A 19,348-nucleotide genomic window follows, 5' to 3' on the forward strand; every position below is an offset into this window, starting at 1 on the left:
CTGAACTTTTTTTTTTTTTTTCCTACAAAGAAAAACAGAATATAAAATATGAAATAAAGTATGAAAAGTTGAAAACACATTTCTAAGTTATCTTTTAGATACAAATAAAATTATTCCAAAAGACAACTTTCTCTTTGAGCTAAACCCAAATTCACAAAGAAAACCCAGAAAGCAGAGGAACTGAAATAAAAAACAATGTAAGACAGGAACCCTCTAGGATATATTGTCAAAGTGACTCATGAGGTTTAAAGTCAATAGAAGTTGACGGGTGAGACTGAAATTCTGTGTAGTGCTTTAAAAATATACCCTAAGGTACCAAGTAAGGAAACCAAGAGCTAATCCCTGCATACAAATATCATCTACTGCAAAATTTACTTTAGGTTTTTTTTTTTTTAAAAAGGTCACAAGGAATAGATTTTTTTTTGTCTGCTCTGGAGGGCACAAAACATTTGGAAAGAAGTTTGCCCCACAGAGAGCAACAGCCCAAGTCTGAAGGTTTAAGTGAAGTTCCAGTGGCATCCAGTTCCCCTTATTCCTCTGCGCTTCAGAATATCACAATCTCTGCTACTGGTATGGTTATCTCTAAAGCACATGCATACCTGCTGTGTTTGCACTTCTGACCTCTAGATCCATGCACAAATCCACTTGCTGTACTTGTTTCTCTCACTTCTCTCCTTCTTATCTTGTCTTCTTTTTCTACAATCCCATCAAAGCAGGGCAATCAGTTTACTAAAATAATCTACAGCTGAGATTTTTCAGAGTGCTTGATTATTAAACATATGCAAAAGATTGTTGCTTTTGGAATTGCATTTTTAAGACTTTATTTTGTTGCTTGTGGTACAAAGATGGAACCGACAGAAATTTCAAGTAATAAAAAGCCCAAGCAAAGCTGCTGGCATCTCTCAAAATCTATTCAATTGTTTATTCTTCTGAGTCATGCTGCAGTTGGGAGGGAGGGAGAGACAGAAAGATGACCTTTCTATTTACTGAACTCACTGCTGTTGATGCTTAATGGAATCTGTATCCTTTTAATAACAGTTATACTTTAGAACCATTTTCTACACTTGATTTCTCATACATTTTACTTAACATGGACACCAGCTTGAAAATAGGACACTTCACCTGCTTGAATTTGAGTTTCTCATCCGAACTTCGAAGATGATGTCATTTGACACAGGACTGAGGCTTTCTAAGGCCCTTTTTAACAGAGGCAGAGATCCCCCGCATGATAACAGAGCACAGCCAGAACAATGGCTGGCCACATTTGCTGGGTGGGACAGAGAAGTGGGTTCCCTCTCTCCTGCTGAGAAATACTGCTTTGTTTCCCTCCAAGAATGTACTTCATTTTTACAGAATAATTGTTTCAGTGTATAAATAAATAACCATATGCTCTAGACTTTTGGACCGCGGTATAAATGGTCACTTCCTCAGTTACTTCCTATGAGCATTTTCATGTTATCCTAATCATACTGACTGCTGGCAATAATAAATTGTACTGCTGTTCACGGCAGAAAAATGTCATTCCTCTCTGTAAAATTCAGGCATAAAACTTTAAACTTTGCTTGATTATTTTAGCTTTAAATTATTTTTTAAGCAATGAGTCCAGCATGAGGAATCTCTTGCGTACTACTGCACTGTTAGTTTGGCTTTGAAAGGAAACATCTGAAGATCCAAGCCAACTAAATTCCAGAAAGACAGCACTCTCCAGATGGCAAAATTTCCATAAGTATCTCTCTACCTGCACTCCTTGAAAGCAGACAAGCACTGAGAATTTCTCCAAAGGAATACTTATTTACAATATTTCTAGCAGCATTTTAAGATAATGTTCCCACAACTCCAGTTTATTTCCAAATTCAACTCAGCTGAGCAGCAAATTAAGCCATTGAGAAGACAAGATCAATGATTTAGGTTGATAAAGGACCTACTCCAACATACACTACTGGCATAAAAGCTCCTAGGAGTGGCAAGTCAGTGAAGCATAATAGAGCATGTGATTCTGCCCCAGCTCCCATTGGATGTACCAGCACACAAACACCCTCCCCGTCTGCCCTGCCATATCCCAGGGGTGCCTGGCACAGGTGCTGCTTCCACTGAGAAAATAGCTACCTGCCAACCTCTTTGACCACGCTCCATCCACTTGATCCCCCTGGAGAGGCCCTAAGAGCTGAGCTGAGCAAACTTTGCAGCACTGAGCACTTTCATGGGAGTCCCAAGGACCAGCCACAGACACCAGCATGGACCAGCTAGGGCTCAGTTGCACAGCCCAGCTCCCAGAGGATGGTCTAATGGAGGACCAGCAGATGGCAAGTAACGCAAAACAGAAGAAGTTGCTACAGTTAATTGAGTCCAAGCAGGCATGAAGTAACAAGTACTCTTACAACTGTATTTATGCGCAGCTTTATTTCAGACATGACTTTGATTGTTTTCCACACAAGCAATGCAAAGAGGTAATTCTTAAAAGTGACCCAAAATATATATTAGGTAAAGTGGAATATTTTGCTACTGCTAAACTGATGCACAAAATATTCTCACAAAATAAGGGTTGTTACTTGGATGGCAAAAGCTATGCCCTAGCAGACAGAGCAAAGCCATGGAGTACAGGTCTGGGTGTGAACTCTGCCTGGGCCTGGGGCAGCAGGTTGGTGGGAGCCTGGGGTTCAACCACACTGGAATCCAGCTGGAATCCAGAAGCTGCTCTCAGAATAAGCCAAAGCCTACTGACCAACGCAGAGAAAATCATTATAAAGCATCACTGATTAGATGGTGACACATGGCCACAGACATGAACTTCCAGGAAACCAGGAAATAAGACATCAAATATCCTTTGGAACTAATGGTTAGATCCATGGTAGAAAGGAGGGAAAAAAAATAATATATATATATATATCTTACTAAGTAACCTGATATATTATTCAATCTCAAGAAATTTATCCTTCTATACCGTTGTCTATTATTAGTTTAAAGTTCTATTTCTGATTTTCAAAATGAAAATTGTTTACGTTGATTAAATTCTATCAGCAAAACAGGGATTATTTGAGGCCATCTTCCACTTTTTGCTTAATAGTATCTTTTCTCCAGCATTCAAAAGATGCTCCTCCTCATTATACTACAAATCCGAATACCATAGTCATAAATATGCTTGAGTGCCCACTTGCCTTTATATACATATATTGCCTTTATTTTACACATAAAGCAACTTAATAGAATTTTGTTTTTAAATGACACATTTGGACTTAAACCTGAAGGAGTCTAACATCTACCATGCCTGGGGTATGTATGGGGGAAGGAAAAGGAGATTTCTTAGAACATCCTGCTATAGGTATAAACCTACACTGTCTGCTGGTGGACACTGCATGAATGCCGTGTGTGTAAAGAGCATTTTAGATAAATAGAAAGCTTTATATGCACACAAAATATATATGTATGACATTAGAATATATAAATTTATTAGCATAAAGAAGTTTATGAATGCCAAATAAACTCCAGGTATTTACTTAAATATTCATGATTGTAATTAGACTCTTTAAATAACATTTCTGACAATTAACTGCTACATTATACTAATTAATGTATCTTCTTTCTCCTCTACAGGTGAATAGCAAAAGCGTTTTAAGCTTCTTTACTCTTAAATTACGCATTTCAAATGTAATTTTGTATATATTTGTATTTATTTAATGCATTTAAGAGCAGACACAGTAGCTCTTCTTCTGCATTTGAAATGCAAAAAAAAAAAAAAAAAAAAAAATTAGTGGGAGTCAAATATTATTGTGATGTTGTAATTAAAAATTGACATTAATTTCCCCACAGACTGTTCACATCTAGGAGAGAAGTTCATACAGTTGATTTGCTCTTTGCTGCACAATGATGCTCTTATTTTATCTGACATTCACTAAAAATAAATGTGTGTGAATGAAGGAATTAGGTCACCTAGTGACATTACAGGCAGCAAAAGGATATTCAAGAAAAAAAGTTTATATCTGCACACACCAAGTAGTATAGTTTCATACAATAAAGTGACAGGATGGCCACAGTAATTGGTTCCAGTCCTGGAGCAGAGCGAGGGATGCCATGGTTACTGCAGGCAGTGGTCCATCCTGCTGGCAGTAAGCTCACTGCACGGTGTACAGTATCCTGGCGTGTCTGCTGCCCTGAGGCTGTGATGGCTTTCAGCATAATCAAGGAAGGGCACCTCATTTACAACCAGTCTCTTGCTGCCAGCTGCCCAGGGTCTCTGCTGTGGGGTTGTAACACACTCATTGATGGCAGGGCAGTGGTACATGAGGCCTCACTTCACTCCCCATGCAAGGAATTTGCACCTTACTGGGCCCTGAAAACCCTTCTGTGCTGCTCCAGGCATTTACGTGGTGCAGGGAACAAGACTCTCCAACTACAACCCTATGTTGAAGACTGCAGGAGTAATATACTTGCTCTTGCCAAGTCTCAACACTTCTTAGTTTCTCAGCCAGCTCTGTGTTTGCTCAGTACTGTGCGAGTCCTCAGTTTCTCATGGGTTTTGTTTCAGTGCAAGACAGTACACGCCAGCTCACAACCTAGTGCACCACCAGCCTTGTTTCCTGAATCAGGCCTGTCAGAGCACATGAGCCTGCTAGAGAGGCTTTATCTGATGAGTAGGATATCCACTCTATATGCAGTTAATTGAGTTCATTACTAACCCATTTGGGCCTGCCCCAGTGCAATGCCTGCTTTGGAACAGGATTAGATAAAAAAGTAACTCTGCTCTAACAAGAAAGGAGCTAATGCAAAGTAACAATCCTGAAAGCCAAGGCAAGGTTTCTCCTTCATCCCCAGGTATGAGGAAGGGCATTCCACTGTGGTCTTTGTAGGAGAAGGATTTAGTAAAAGAAAGTATGTCTACAGTTTTGTAGTACTAACAATGGAACTTCTGCCTTAAATTATGAGAACTAGCACTATCTAATTTCATTTTATTAAGTCTTTTACTTAGCAAGTATGACACGAAAAAAAATCTTAAAAAGGCTTTGGATCTTTCTGTGGGGTCATGATCTGAACTACTCTAAATCTATGCACGTTCTTTTTCAATAGACAAAGCTAATGCAGATGGCTTTATTTATTTGGGGAAGTAAAGAATTAATCACGTAAAACAACTTTTAGCTACAACACTGAGTTCAGGCAGAATACTGAAGAGATGTGACCTTTACACCTACAATGACTGAGCAGTATGTAAAGAGGAAGGGGGGCCTGCTCCCCAGAAGCAATTTATTCATTTTAATTATCTTTGCCTCCTTTCTCAGTTGGCCTTTCATCACAACAGTTCTTGTGTCTGAGAAGCATTATTATATGTGGTTTCATTGCCTTACACTTCTGCCTCTAAGACACATCAGAGTGTCTTCCTTCTAATACAATCATGTCCTCCATATAAAACTCACACAAACTCTTTTGGCTCAGGAAACAAGCAGTAAAGTTCAGTACCCAAACTTAGTTTCCTACATATACCCCAACTCCAGTATTTTGGGGGATATCCTTCCTGATCATAGTATTTGCAGTGCTCTTATAGGCATCTCAAAATTCCTGCAATCATACTCATCAAAGCCACTGTACCCTGAATTTGTAGGTGCAGTGATAAAGCAGTATACACTAATGCATTGCTAGAGCTGCAATCTTAGCCATGATAGGCTCGGCTCATTGCCAGAAGATAATCAGAGTGACCCAGAAAATCTGTGCAGTAATCTTTATGTATCTGTTTCCACCAGAACTGATTTTACTCCTTTGCTCATTGGATAAGTGATAAGATTTAGCAGTATTATAGTGCTTGATTCACTGAGATGAGACTGATGTGCTGAAAAATTCTGTAAGAATCTTTCAGCTTAGTCAGGAAAGACATCACTAATGAAAGAGCAAGGACAGGTCACTGCTACCAGCAATATAGGACATCACAGACTGCAGTCAATATACAACACTTCTGCTATAGTAATGGGCAAGGATTATGAGTGTATTGCTTCATAGTACTGGTCCCTGCATTTCTGTACTGTAAAAGAGACTTTCTTGAGGCATGACACTAAAACATCTTATGAGGAACTGAAAATGACTGAGATCAAGCAAGGAATTTTCTATTGTTTACTTTCTATCTGTATTGTGTCAAAATTCAACTAGGATTAATTTCACTCAGCATGGGAATTTAAAAAACAAACAAACAAACAGCTTTATGCCAGCAAAATTTCTGCAAGAGACCTGGAGGCTCTGAGTAAGCAAGGCAAGCAAAAACTACATTTATAGCTCTGCTTCCCCAGACCTATCCCACATGCAAAAGGGCAGAAGGCCTTCTCATTCCATGGCACTCCAGATCCTTTCCTGTTGAAAACATTCTACCAAACACACAGCCAAAGGCTTCCAGCCCCCTCCTCAGGATTTTGCCACGTCCCACAAAAGCAGCCCCAGGGAGTGACTAAAGGGCAACTTAAGTCATCCTAGGACTTTCCCTCTTCTTTTTGGCTGTGTGCTCCCAGTCTTGCTCATCCAGGAAGCTGACCTAGCCATGATGTGATGACTTTTCTTGTAAGATGAAGTTTCATCATTTCTCTGAACCAACTCGTTATGCAGTCACAGGAGCACTAGGGCCCACGCAGAGTGGGAGGACAGGACAGTCTACAGCTTGAGCTGTTCTCGATGTGCATATTCAGTATCCTAAGCTACTGCAAAGCAAAGCCAAGTCATAATTCATCCCAAAGAAGATTTTATCTGTTGCTACAATACACCATCACTGACCACTGCTCATATACATTAATTACTCTGAGATTGTTTCGGAGAAAAAAAAAAAATAAAAGGCACACATTTATAGGCTAATTATCTACATAATTAAGTTTGCATGAAATCTCTACAACTGTGTAACGCATGCTCAACTCAAAGCTGGCTGTCTCATGAAGGACAGACTCATTTTCTTAGGCCATAGAGAATTTAGTGAAGTTCCAGGCTAGTTTTATTTATGCCTCAGTTCTATGCACAGCAATCTTTTCATAGCACAACAGCTGCCATGCTGACACGTGCAACATCTTTACACCAAAATGACTATCAGTCCCACTAAAATGCTCTATTGGCTCTGATTTCCTGTGCACTGTACGCTGAGATTTTGCTGACACAGGCTTTCCTCGTGATACTGATAGTCTGTTTTCAGTGTTTTGGGTTTTTTTTGTTGTTGTTGTTTTTTGTTTTGTTTGTTTTACAGAGGTGAAATCTCAAACTGAGAAGCTATTCTGAACCTCAGATAGATAACAGTAGATAAATATCTGTATTGAGATGTTGCATATGAAAACTGAAAGCTGGACCAATATGACTTTAGAACAGCTTTGGGGAAGATGTATTCAGCACTTCCATTGGTGTACCCGTTAACTCAAAGGAAGACTACTAAAGTAATGCATTTTTTTACACTAATATTGCTCTCAGAAATATCAGTTACTGTCTGCACATTTTTGTGGTTTTTTTCTTTTCTTTTTTTTTTCTTTTTTAATCTATTTTAGTGACCCAAGCAGCTTCCAGAAATGAAGAGGAAGCTGAAAACATGGACATTTTCTTATGCAGCTGCTAAAACAATAGGAAATATCATCCTTGTGCACCAAAATAAAGTTTCTGGACCTAACACTGCTTCAACTCTAAATGCTTTAACCATTAATATTTGTGGTAGCAAGTGGAGAAGGGAGAACATCAGAGCAGCAGGAGCAAAGAGAGAGAGCATGAGGCCTTGCAAGGACTAAGCTTTATGCATTTTAACATAACCTGTCTAAGGGAAAGGAAATCCCCACTGAATGACCAAAAGAATTTTCAAAGAAGTTCAGCATTTTGGAAATAAACTACTACCGTGCTTCATTTTAAACAGCTGAATAAAGTTTACAAGGCCATTTTAATGTACCTTGCTGTTTATTTCCTAGGACCATTAATGTTATTCCAAGAACCAGAAGGTAAAAGGAATATACGTCTTACTGATTTTGTCTAAGGAAGCACTGCTTTTTATCCAGCACTCCATTAGAGTTAATTATAGTATTTTGCGCCATATTTTAGTAATCCAGAGACACAAGTACAGTCATGGGAGTTTCTTTTACAGTTTATACAACTAAGACTACATTTGCTAAAAATCTTCAAATGCAGATACCTAAATGAAAGCATCTAATACCAGATAGAGATACTCCTAAAAAGTAAGAGATCCTCAACAGGTCCAGCTAAAGGAATGTTGCCTTCTCACTGTACAGCAATGCTTTGGCAGAAACAGAGCCTAATGAAGCACCTGCCATGCTGCTAAGGAATCATGGCACAGAACTCTCAGCCCCTCTGCTTGGTACAGCTCTGCTCCTTAGTGGGAGTACCAAGCAGAAACCTGTTCTGCACAGCCCAAAGGCCAAGCTCTGAAGTTCTTATTCAGCACTTTCCTGAAACCCTTTAGCTGATATAGCCCACTCTTTTCTCTTTCCAGGATATGAATTGTTATTGCACGTAGCCTGCTTTATTCTCTTTTTCTGCACACACATCTGAAAGCAAGGCCAGTCGAGTGAAAAGAAAAAGCATGCTTACTCTAGCAAGATCAATTGACAGCATTGGAAGAAGCAGAACAGCATTTCAGCATCTGAGCTATTTTCCAAGTCTTGAAGTAGCCTTGTGTACAGGAGGCTCTGTTTGCATTTATATATAAAGACTTTTAAAAATGTACTTAGGCTGTTACAGCTACAACAGCAATATTAATACAGAATAGCAGGAATATCATGTATCTCTCCCAACATAAACACACCACGTTCATATAGAATAACAGATTTTCATCCCAACTTATTTATTTGTTTGTTTATTTTTAACTAGGCAGAGAACATTTTTCTGCCTTCTCTCATGCTCTGATGCTTGCATTCATGTGACATTAAAGGGTTATGGTTCAGACCTGCTAGACATGGATAGATTGTTTATTAGTACAATTCTTCAAGGCCTGTGTGTAGGTATTTATAGAAATTATTCAGCCAGCATCTAAACATGGACACTCAAAGTAAGAGATTCATTGTTCCAAGTCCTTAAATATTTCTAAGAATTCTAGCAAGTATGGAGGGTCTGAGAAAGACAAAGCAACAGCTTGAAAAGGTGACTAAGTGGGTTCAAAAGTCTTGCCTCAGAGCAGAGGAGGGAAGAGAGGAAGAGAAGAGACATGCAGAGAAAACCACCCAAGAGTTCCTAGGTGCTGTCCCTGACCCGTGAATCGGGAAAAACTCAGTTCCAATGTATAGTGAAGGAAGAGTTTCACAGAAGCAGGGGACTTTGGCAGTTCCCCAGCATAATGGACCACGAGGTTTTGGTGAATTGGTGGTACACTCTCAGGTGCAAAATGTCAAACCTGAGTTACTGACTCCATCTCCCTGATACAAATGCACAGATTTTATATCTTTTATTCGATTTGTCTTCCATCTGATGAGATGAATCTAGGCTGTGTTTTGTGTTTGCTTTGAGGCTAGCATATTTGTCAGCTTCTGAGAAGTCAAGATGACTATGGAGAGACTTAATCTGTATCTCTGTTTTTCACACATACATACATACAGATACAATACACTATGCTGACATTGTGAGAAACACTCAAAGTCAGAAATTTCAGGTGAGGCGAGTATCTTAGTGATAGCAGGCCTATACTGCAAAAACACAATCTACTTCTCACAACATGAAACACTTTTAGCTATTTCATTTTATAAGGAAAAGTAAACTTTCAAAAATGCACATCTACGCAACAAGCTTTTTCACAAAAAGAGTATGATTCAATTAAAAACAAAACAATGAATTTCAGTAGCACTACCAAAAATGATCAGATATTTTCTTTCCTTACTCTCTTCCTTCTCAGTTAATGTTCTTATTACCAGAGTTTCTTTTCATCAGAACAGACATGAGGGAAGCACTGTGAATAAACAGAAGGGAATTTGGACGTCAGGACACACTACCCCAGGCTTTTAGCATGCAGTATAGTTTTCTAGAAGGCAGCTTTGATGCCACTGTTCTTTCCCCAAAGACGTTCCTCATTACTGAGTGCTACATGTTGCCCTGTTGGTCTGGAAGAAACATTTCATTAAGTACAATATCACTATAGATTGCATCTAGTTGCCATAGAAACTTTAGAGAAGAAGCTTGGGTTTAACCCTTGGAATGGACTGAATTTTTCATCCTGATAGCGTTATAACTTTAAAAGATACCATAGCTTTTATTGTCCTTTATCTTTCAGTATAAAAACTGGCAGCTGCTGATAATTCATACAGAGTTGATAGCTGTGAAATATTTTTACTACCAATATTTGCTACTTAACTGGGACACTGTGGAGGGACAAAATTGCTGTTGACTTCTCTGCAGCTGTGATTTCCACCTCATCTGTTCAAAGCCAAAGGCTACTGTAAAATCAGCACAGAAAATTCCTTTTAATGTTCTGTTCTGTGGCAAGAGAGAAGGAATGAGTAAACGTGGGTGCAAGTCATGAATTTACCACAGCTCCCTTCTGTCTCAATTTGTCAAATGGGAATAAAGACACCACGTATTTCTGAGGTGCTTCAGGTTCCAGGAAGTGGCTTCTTATGGACCCTTGATGGCTTCCTTTATGCATTAGAGGATGCCTAAGAATTTTTCCTTTGTAAATAAAGACAACCCCAAAGTCCCAAACTATAGACTCCTCCACACATCAGGCTCTGCAGCTCCCTAAGCAGCAGTATTACTACCAAAATGGCATCTTCTGTTAGCAAGATTGCTTCCTAGTGTACACAGAAAGGGCTGTACCCAGATCACACCACTTTGCTAAATGGCTCACTCAGTGAAAGAACACTAGCTCACTCAGGAAACAGAGCCACAGTTCCATACCTGCCCACACTTTGGCCTTGACTAATAGAACATTTTTTCTTTATGTAAAGCAAAATGCCTGCAGATTATGGCACTTCCCATTCACGTAAGTGTAAGAGTAAGTTGTGCAGCACATGCTATTATCACTCAATAAAGAGTTCCTTCTACCTCACCAGGCTACATAAAAATGTGGAAAGTCTCATCTCCAAAAGGAGGTCTCAGGTCTTTTTTTTTTTTTTTTTTTTTTTTTTTTGAGTTCTCATTTCTTACTTTTTTAAAATTCTTCAGCATCAACAAATGATAGTGTAAGGTTACAGTAGTGGAAGGATCTGGCATCATCTCCTGCCAACATTCTTTGCAGGGTGGCTTCTGCACACTAGCACTTTTGTTCCTCTTGTTACAAGCTCTTTTCAGTTTGTAAAACTCAGCCTCTAGTTACAGATGGTTTTGTTCTGAAAGAAAAACTAGAGGGGGATGAAGGGAGGGGGGGAGGGAAAGGAGGGTGTGGATAGCGGTGTGCAGACTCAGCTCAGTGACTGGTCCATGGCAGGATTGTGTTGGGGGTTATATTTAACATGGTAACAGAGGTTTTGTTATTAAGATCTCTTAGCTACATTTCACAGCCCTTACTCGTTCTGGTGGACCAAGCAAGTGTCACTGAAGTCAATGAGGCTGTGGTGCTTTATTATTTCAAAACACATAATGATCACTGTAATAGAAATGATCATAATGAAACACTTTCATTGGAAAGTCAATGGGTCTATTTGTGCAAATGTTCACAAGCATGAAAGAGAATTGCACAACTTAGCCCAATACATACTCTTTTCTGAGAAGTTCAGTATCTTTTCTTGATAAAATCTCCATGAATAATACTGTCTTACATGTGCAAATTACACAATGAACCTGGTTCTGCTTGGAATATCTAATTTGTGTCAGTGGCACTGCTCCAGAAGAATGTATTTAACTCTTTGGAGCCACCATTAGGCTAGAAAAAAACTGAGGCTTTTAACTGATTGAACAGGGATGATTTGAAAAGGAACTTTCTGTCCTTGAGAATCACTGATTTTAAATGGTACTGTTTCATTTAAAATGCCTCATTCCTAAAACCGTGCACTAAAATGGTGCACCCATGGAAATTTACTGGAAAGAAATAGGATTTAGTTTAATTCCTATTAGAGGACAACTATATGACTTGGAATAATGAGGTACTGTCCAGTGAGTAGTCTCATCTTTTATTAGCATTCATCACTTTGAAATAGGAAGGTAGCCTGCTATCGAGATCTACATTCAAATTTAAAATCACAATCAGTAAACCCAGAAGGTGCAGGAATGGAGCTACCCTGACATAACTTATCCCAGTAGCACACAGAAGTAAAAGGTTTAATTTTGCTCTGATGAGGAAACTGTAAACACAGAGCTGCTTATCAAACATCCTGTTCAGAGCTAGGCAGATTCTTAGGTTACAAACACACATCTTATTTTCCTGACAGCATTAGCCATTATACACTGGGTAATTCAACACTGTATTTCCTTTGTCCTATTCTCCTGGTAGCCAAGGTTCATTCCCATCCCTTTAATTTGCTCCTAAAATGACAAAAATTGAATAGAAACTCATAATCACCAAAGGGAAAGATGACTGATTGCAACAGACTCATACCTCACGTATTACAGCCCCCTGAGGAGACTGAGGCAGCTATGCACCTGACCGAGGTAGAACTGGACTGCAGGATCCAAGGGTCTGAAACCACAGAGAAGCAAGCCCTTCCATACCAGCAAAAGCTATTTCCTCTCATGCTGGAATGTGAGATCCCTGAGAGGCAGTAGTCTTATTTGCTATGGAAGGACAATAGCATAAGTCTTTACAGAAAATGCTCACTATAATTTCTTTTCTCTGACTGCAGGCAGTCCTCGTAAAAAGAGATTTGAAAAGCAGGAGGAAGACACACTGCATCTTTCACAGAATAAGTGACAATGGAATTCTTCAGCTTCTCTGCATCTGCATTACTCTGGATCCATCTGTCCGGTCTTTCTGGAGGTAAGATAGCTTTGGCTATTTTTCCGGATGCCTGGTGTTGTGGTTGGAGAAGATGAATCTAAACATGCTCAGACTGATTCTGCACATATGCTCAGTGAACCCATCACAACCAGAAGACAGATTTATGGCACAGAAATTGAATGACACACTGCCTGTGCCCAAATATTTTGCTTGTGGATATTCTGGACAGAATCATGGGAACTCTGCATTTTGGAAACATACAAAGGCAGTAGCGTAAAACTCTGAATATCTGAAGAAATGAAAGCAGTGTAGTGGTCAATAGAAACCAAAGATAATCAGCTCAGTATTTGTTAATACCAACTGATTTGAAACAAAAGTGTCCTTTGAACTGATGAATGCCTTCCCCTTTCCCCCACTGCATCATTCTAGTGGAACAGTTACTAAGGATAAGCCCTGCTGTGATGTCTCCCATGCTCACCCATCCTCACGAAGTGAGCAACCAGACATGGAGAGATCAGTCTCTCTGATTCTGCCTCTTCTCATTTAGGAACTCCCCACGTAGTCTGTGACTTGAGTCTCTCAGAGCAAAATTTCTGTGTAATCATTCAGAATCTCAAAAACTGCTGTATTAACAATCAGATTAATCTATCCAAGATGTAGCAGAAACATCTAAGAGAAAATCTGATCTTAAGAGTCCCTAAATTCTCACACTCACCAGGGGGGACATTTACTACAGTTCAGGATTTGTGCTTCTATAAATGCATTGTTTGCCACAAATCTAAAACTCTGTGTACTTAGATTACCTAACAGATGCATTTCTACAGCAATTCTACCTGCAGACATCCTGCCACAGAGAGACCAGATGTCAATTCAACTTCAGATGGAATATCTCTGAGCCTCAAAAGAGCAAACAGTTCTTGTGCAAAAAAAAGGAAGAACATCTGTCTAAACAATCATATAAAAACACTACACTGCTCTAGAAGAACAACATAAAAGCATGTAGCAACATTTACTACATTTACAGAATCTCACTGAAGAATATTATAGGCTATTATTTTCAGTTTACTACTAAGGAGGTTTTTTTTAGCTAGCACTGTTTTGGAACGTGCTCTGAGGCATGTTCCCACAGAGCCAATACTTATTGCTATTAAAACTTGATATTCTGAATAGGTATCAAACAAAATCAAGATTTTTTTGATAAACAATATCTTCTATTATTAAACCCCTTCAGGATAAGATGATGTTTATGAACATTTGACTAAATTCTAAAAATAACTTCATAGTTCCAAAATTCAACAGAAGAACATATATATGAATGGCAATTTAATCTAATTTACCTGAAGTTTATACGCACTACTGATATCAAACAGTGTAGTCCTATCTATGTGATAAAAAACCAGAGTCTTCAATTCAGATAGATACACACATATGGACTGTATGAGAGAAGGCACACGAATCCATGCTTCAAGTTACCTTGAAAATAGGGTTAGGCCTTTAACTATGCATGTCCACTGAGTTGTACAAATGAAAGCGTACAGATGAAAATCATCTATAAAAATGTACTGCTTTCAAACTAAAACCACATTAGTGATGTTAAATTACATTTATGAGATTTTCTTTTATTTCAAGATATCCCCAAATACAGAACTTATGGTTTTGTCTCACCCCAGTCTCTCTGACTTGGACTCTGGCAACTGCGTATTGCAAGTCTCTCTAAAAGAATCACAGAATGACCCGGGTTGGAAGGGACCTCAAGGATCATGAAGCTCCAACCCTCCTGCCTGGCAGGGCCACCAAAATTCCACATTTACTACATCAGGTTGCCCAGGGCCCCATCCAACCTGGTCTTGAACACCTCCAGGGACAGGGCATCCACAACCTCCCTGGGCAGCCTGTTTCAAGACCTCACCACTCTCCTAGTAAAGAATTTCCCCCTGATATCCAACCTAGAAGGAATGCTAAGGATTTGGCAACAAATACGAAACCATGCAAATTTCTGAAAAACAACAACAACAAAAACAGTTTTTTTGATTATTTTCTTAGACACTGAAAAATAAAGAGTTAAAATTGAATACTCTTTCATGTGCCTTCTGTTAATTTCTCCTATTACTGTCTAATTTGCACAGCATAGACACCCAACTGTTGTTTGTAAACAAGTGGTTAAAGGATTAGAAACATACAGCAGTCACCCTGCTAGCCTTATTGATGAGTTCTCAAACAGGCAACTCCTTGTTGAGGGCTTTAAACAAATGAAAAACATTATTTTACTATAGATGATGAGACATGAGTTAACAGCACTTGCAGGACTGTAAACATCACCATATAGAAGAAATACCTAAGGGTTTAATTCCTAAAGGCAAAGTAGGTCAACACTGTAAGGCACAACATAGACATAGAGAACTGGCTGCCTAGTAAGTTCTGTTCCTGAGCCCACAGTTTCATCTGCTTTATAGAGAAAAACAGATGCTCAAGGATGGCATTCACAGACACTGGTTGACAGAACATAGAACAACTTATCGTTTCTAGCAGGAAACACAACCACAAAGGCTAGAGCTCATAGACCATGATACTGTCTTCTAGACTCTCATGAACATTCTCAGTTACATGCTCTTCTAAATATCAGTGCCTACAACACATCACTCCTGTGCTGAAAAACAAGGAATAACACCACTCAGAGTGTGTCAGGCCCTACTGTTAAGGCCTGGCTGAGCTTAGGTGAGCAGTCAGTAATTTAGGGCAGCAAGGGCTTTCCCTTTTTTTTTTTCTTGTTCCTTTCACCACACACCCTACACATCAAATTCTGCCAAAATAGTAGATTGAGGAGAGAGCAGAAAGCAGAGGGGAAAAGAAACTTAATTCTGCAAAAGTAGGAGTAGCTTCTGTACATTTGTACATTGCTACTGCCCACACTACCTTTTTCTTCCTCAAACCTTCTCTGGCCATTAAATACCACAGCTTCCTGCTGCTAGAGGAGACTGAATGACACAGAGTATGGACAACATATTTAAATATTCATTAGGCCAAAGAGCTTAAAAGACCAGTGTAATATCTTCAGTAAGAACACATCCAGGGAAGACCTGGGCAGCAGTTTTTGCTCCCTTAGGGTTATCAGTACTCATACATAGCAAAGCAATGTTCAAAGCAGAAGTAAAGAGATCTTTCTTGGACTACACAATTACACTTTACAATCACTTCATTCTTCTTCACAAGCCAGAAGAAACAGTGCATTGCAGCCTCAACAAAAAATGAGCAATAGCCATAGGCAGTTTTTTCAGTTTTTCACTTCAGTGAACATAGCCCATCCCTACTGCACCTTCAGGCTGACATGTCATGACAGAAATTCTTTACCAAAAATATCCTACCTCTTTCCTGTCCTTGCTTCAAGCAGTGCACCTCCTGGGTCAGAGAACTAGCAGGTGGCAATCTTCTCAATGGTTGGCTAGCAGCACCCTGCAGGAGAGCTCAGTGAGTCCCCACAGGTGCTCATCAGATGAGCAACCACCTGTATGGGGGATGGGGGAAGAGCCTTCTTTGTTTCTCTTTCTTTACCCAGTAAAATATCTACAAAACTGAATCTAGATCCACCAGGGGAAGAGATTTACTCACAGCATTAACTTTGTTCTGTGCTTCTCCCTTCATTGTAGGGCAAACAGCAGTGACTGGCTATTACCAATCCTGTTTAACGATGGCATTTCCTGTTCTGGTTAGTACTACACTTAAAGTTTTAAATTATCCCACAGCTGAATGTTTTCCTGGTTTAATTGCCAGGCTTTGGAGAGAGACCTAGCATCCAGGCCCTGACAGGAGTTCAGCTCTGTAATATCCAGCTGGCTGCTGTCCCAAAGCTGTTAGAGCAGACACTGACTAGAGGGAGATTTACACCCCTGTGGACTCGGATACTTGCAGCTTCTCCTGAAAAGCTCTGCCTTCACTGCTACTGTAACGTGCACTTTCCAAGTGACTGCACAGAACTACTTGCTGTTTTTTTGTTTTGTTTTGTTTTGTTTTGTTTTTTTGCATTGACCTGGGAAGTCTTGCCAAGCCTTGGGAGAGCTGGATGGGCAGCAGGCTGCTGTGTCAGTCTGTGAATGCTGCTGGAGGGCTGGATGATGCTGCAATCTGCCCAGCATGCAGCTTTGCTCCACATTGGCTGAAAAATCCTTTGCTGCTGAGCTCCTTCATGAGGGTGGGAAGCAGAGAGCCACAATTTCTGATTGCTTTGGCTTAAACAAAGTGTTTCCACTAATGCTAATGCATGGGATTTACTTGTTAGTTAATCTACATTCAGAAGAAAAGATTTCACTTCTTATTAACATCAGTGTGAGGGCTAATGTACACTCATTCTGCTTGATTATGATGATGATATAATGCCAGTTATTCTTCTCATACTGTCCTTTTAGAGGCACGGGGCTCAATTCTATCCCCATTTCATTTGATTACTGCTATTTACTCCCAAACTGAGCTTGAAGTAATTATTAGCTACACTCTTATTTCCAATAAATGCTCAGTAATTTAGTCTCCTCTGAATTGTTTTGCTTCTCTTGGGTTAGAAGAGGTGACAGCGAGAATCAATCATTCAGATGCAAAGACAGTAACAAACTTAAGATATTTCACTGTTGCACATATAGAGCTGTTGTGCCAACATCACCAGTGTCCTGCCTAATTGTCACCATGCTGCCTCATTTCCCACTTCCTGTGGAGTTCTCAGGGAGCTACAGGCATCCCAGTACAGCAAATCTCCTGTGTGATCTATATTGAGCACAGATTTTAAGAATAAGACTTGCATATTAAAGATGTAAACCTGCTCATGATTGCTGCATTGGTTTATGAGCAGACCTCTGCAACACTACAACAGCCATTGTTCTTTTGTGGTGATGGCCACAGTTATTCTAAGAGCCAGCTCCATAATTTTCCTGGTATTTGCACAGAGTGCAAATGTGCTCATTGCCCAGAGCTGTTTTGAACAAAAAACTGTTCAGTCTTTACTGAGATAGGACAAGAAGAATTAATGTCAAGTGACTTAAGCCAGAAGCAATTCTGGCCTGCACATTGGTATTTAAGACCTAGGACTAAGATCAGAGCCTAACACTACACCTGTTGTTCATCCACACAGCACATCCATTTGCTTAGGCCAGGATGCTTTTTCTGTAATGGGCAAGGAAGTCCTTCAGCCCTCAGAGATCTAGAGGCTTATTAAGAGTCTGACCTTCCTCTTCAAAGACTGCATGAATGGAAAAGTACAGGGGTGCCAGTGCCAAGCTCCTCAGTTTCCCCGGGAAACAGCTGTAGCAGTTTAAGAAATAAATATGACACAGCTGCTCCCAACAGCAAATTCGTGCTGCTTTAATGTGATGAGAAGCAGAATATGAATGCCTGAAACTCTTAATATATTTTACAATCAAGTTAATCCACTCCCAGTATAGTTTAACCTGACCTGTTTGACTTTGCACTGAAAAGGGCTAGGAGCACTAACCCAATAAACCTGTTTTGCTCTTCAGTTCAAAGATGGGACTACTAGCTGAGATTTCAAAGATACAAGACAGCTCTGATGTACCCACAGTCTTTACAGTGTGCCCCTAAGGTTTTGAAACAGAAGTGTGGCTCTGGGCTTGGGTTGCTGTTTTGACCATTGGGTTGCTCAAACAATGTTTTTCAAAAGACAACAAGGATGGATAGAGTCTTTTAAAGGCCCTGTCACAGTCCTAATCCCAGATTCAGAGACAGAGCTTCTTAGGTTTCCCATAGCAATGTCTTTAAAAGGCCACTGTCCAGGTGATTAATCAGCATAAAAGATTACAATATATCACAAGTGAAAGTTAGGATTTTAATGGAAACAAAATGGGTTTAGGCATTCAGATTGTATTGAGTTTCACATCTTAGACGTTACTGAGCTAACTCTCTAAGCTGGATGCAAGGAATATACACTACTGAAGCAAGCTTACAGCTACCTGCTCTTCGCTGAATAAGTCTTCCTTATGAAAAGAGATACTCAAAGATTTCTTCAAAGAACGCAGAGTGTGAATTAAACAAGGGAGATCTCATCCACTGCAACTTGTCCTAGTGGCCTAAGAGACCTCTGGTAAGTGTTGCCAAAGAAAATGGCAGGACAGATTATGTGGAAACATAAGATGTGCCACAGAAACAGTAACAGATGAATACTCATGGTTTTGGAAATGGAACAGCAGCTATTTGTGCACTACTAATTTTGCAAAGCAACTTGCAGGCTTTTTTGTAGGCCACATTATTGCAGGCTGTTACCCTTGACCGGTGGAGAGCAGGATATATCCATTAACTGCCACTGCCAATTACATTTCTGTCTGCTCCCAAGAACATTACATTCTTAGAAAAGGAGCTGGCAGATCTTGACATGCTGTAACTGTGGGGAGGGCAGAAGCAATGTCCAGAAGGGAAAGGTCTTCAGACAAAAGGTTCCAGGAAAGCATGATAGAGTATAAGAATAGAAAGCAAAACATAGTGAACCAGAAAAGTAAAGCTCTAGGCAATGTATGCCAATGGATGAACTCCTAGTCCTGGAAAACAAGCTTT

The 19,348-nt window shown here is 39.7% G+C and overlaps 1 long non-coding RNA gene across 2 annotated transcripts; it reads right to left on the reverse strand.

Moving 5' to 3' along the window:
* Nucleotides 1–592: 592 nt before the first annotated feature.
* Nucleotides 593–16,480, reverse strand: LOC140252350 (uncharacterized). Of its 2 annotated transcripts, none has more exons than XR_011903623.1 (3): nt 16,409–16,480; nt 16,165–16,252; nt 593–696 (listed from the first exon to the last, which is right to left on the reverse strand). It is a non-coding gene; the product is annotated as an uncharacterized lncRNA (long non-coding RNA). The 2 variants fall into 2 exon arrangements; XR_011903622.1 differs by lacking the exon at nt 593–696 and adding an exon at nt 12,289–12,390.
* Nucleotides 16,481–19,348: the final 2,868 nt, after the last annotated feature.

This window comes from Excalfactoria chinensis, chromosome 5 (assembly GCF_039878825.1).
Source record: "Excalfactoria chinensis isolate bCotChi1 chromosome 5, bCotChi1.hap2, whole genome shotgun sequence".
In the NCBI taxonomy this organism is placed as follows: Eukaryota; Metazoa; Chordata; class Aves; order Galliformes; family Phasianidae; genus Excalfactoria; species Excalfactoria chinensis.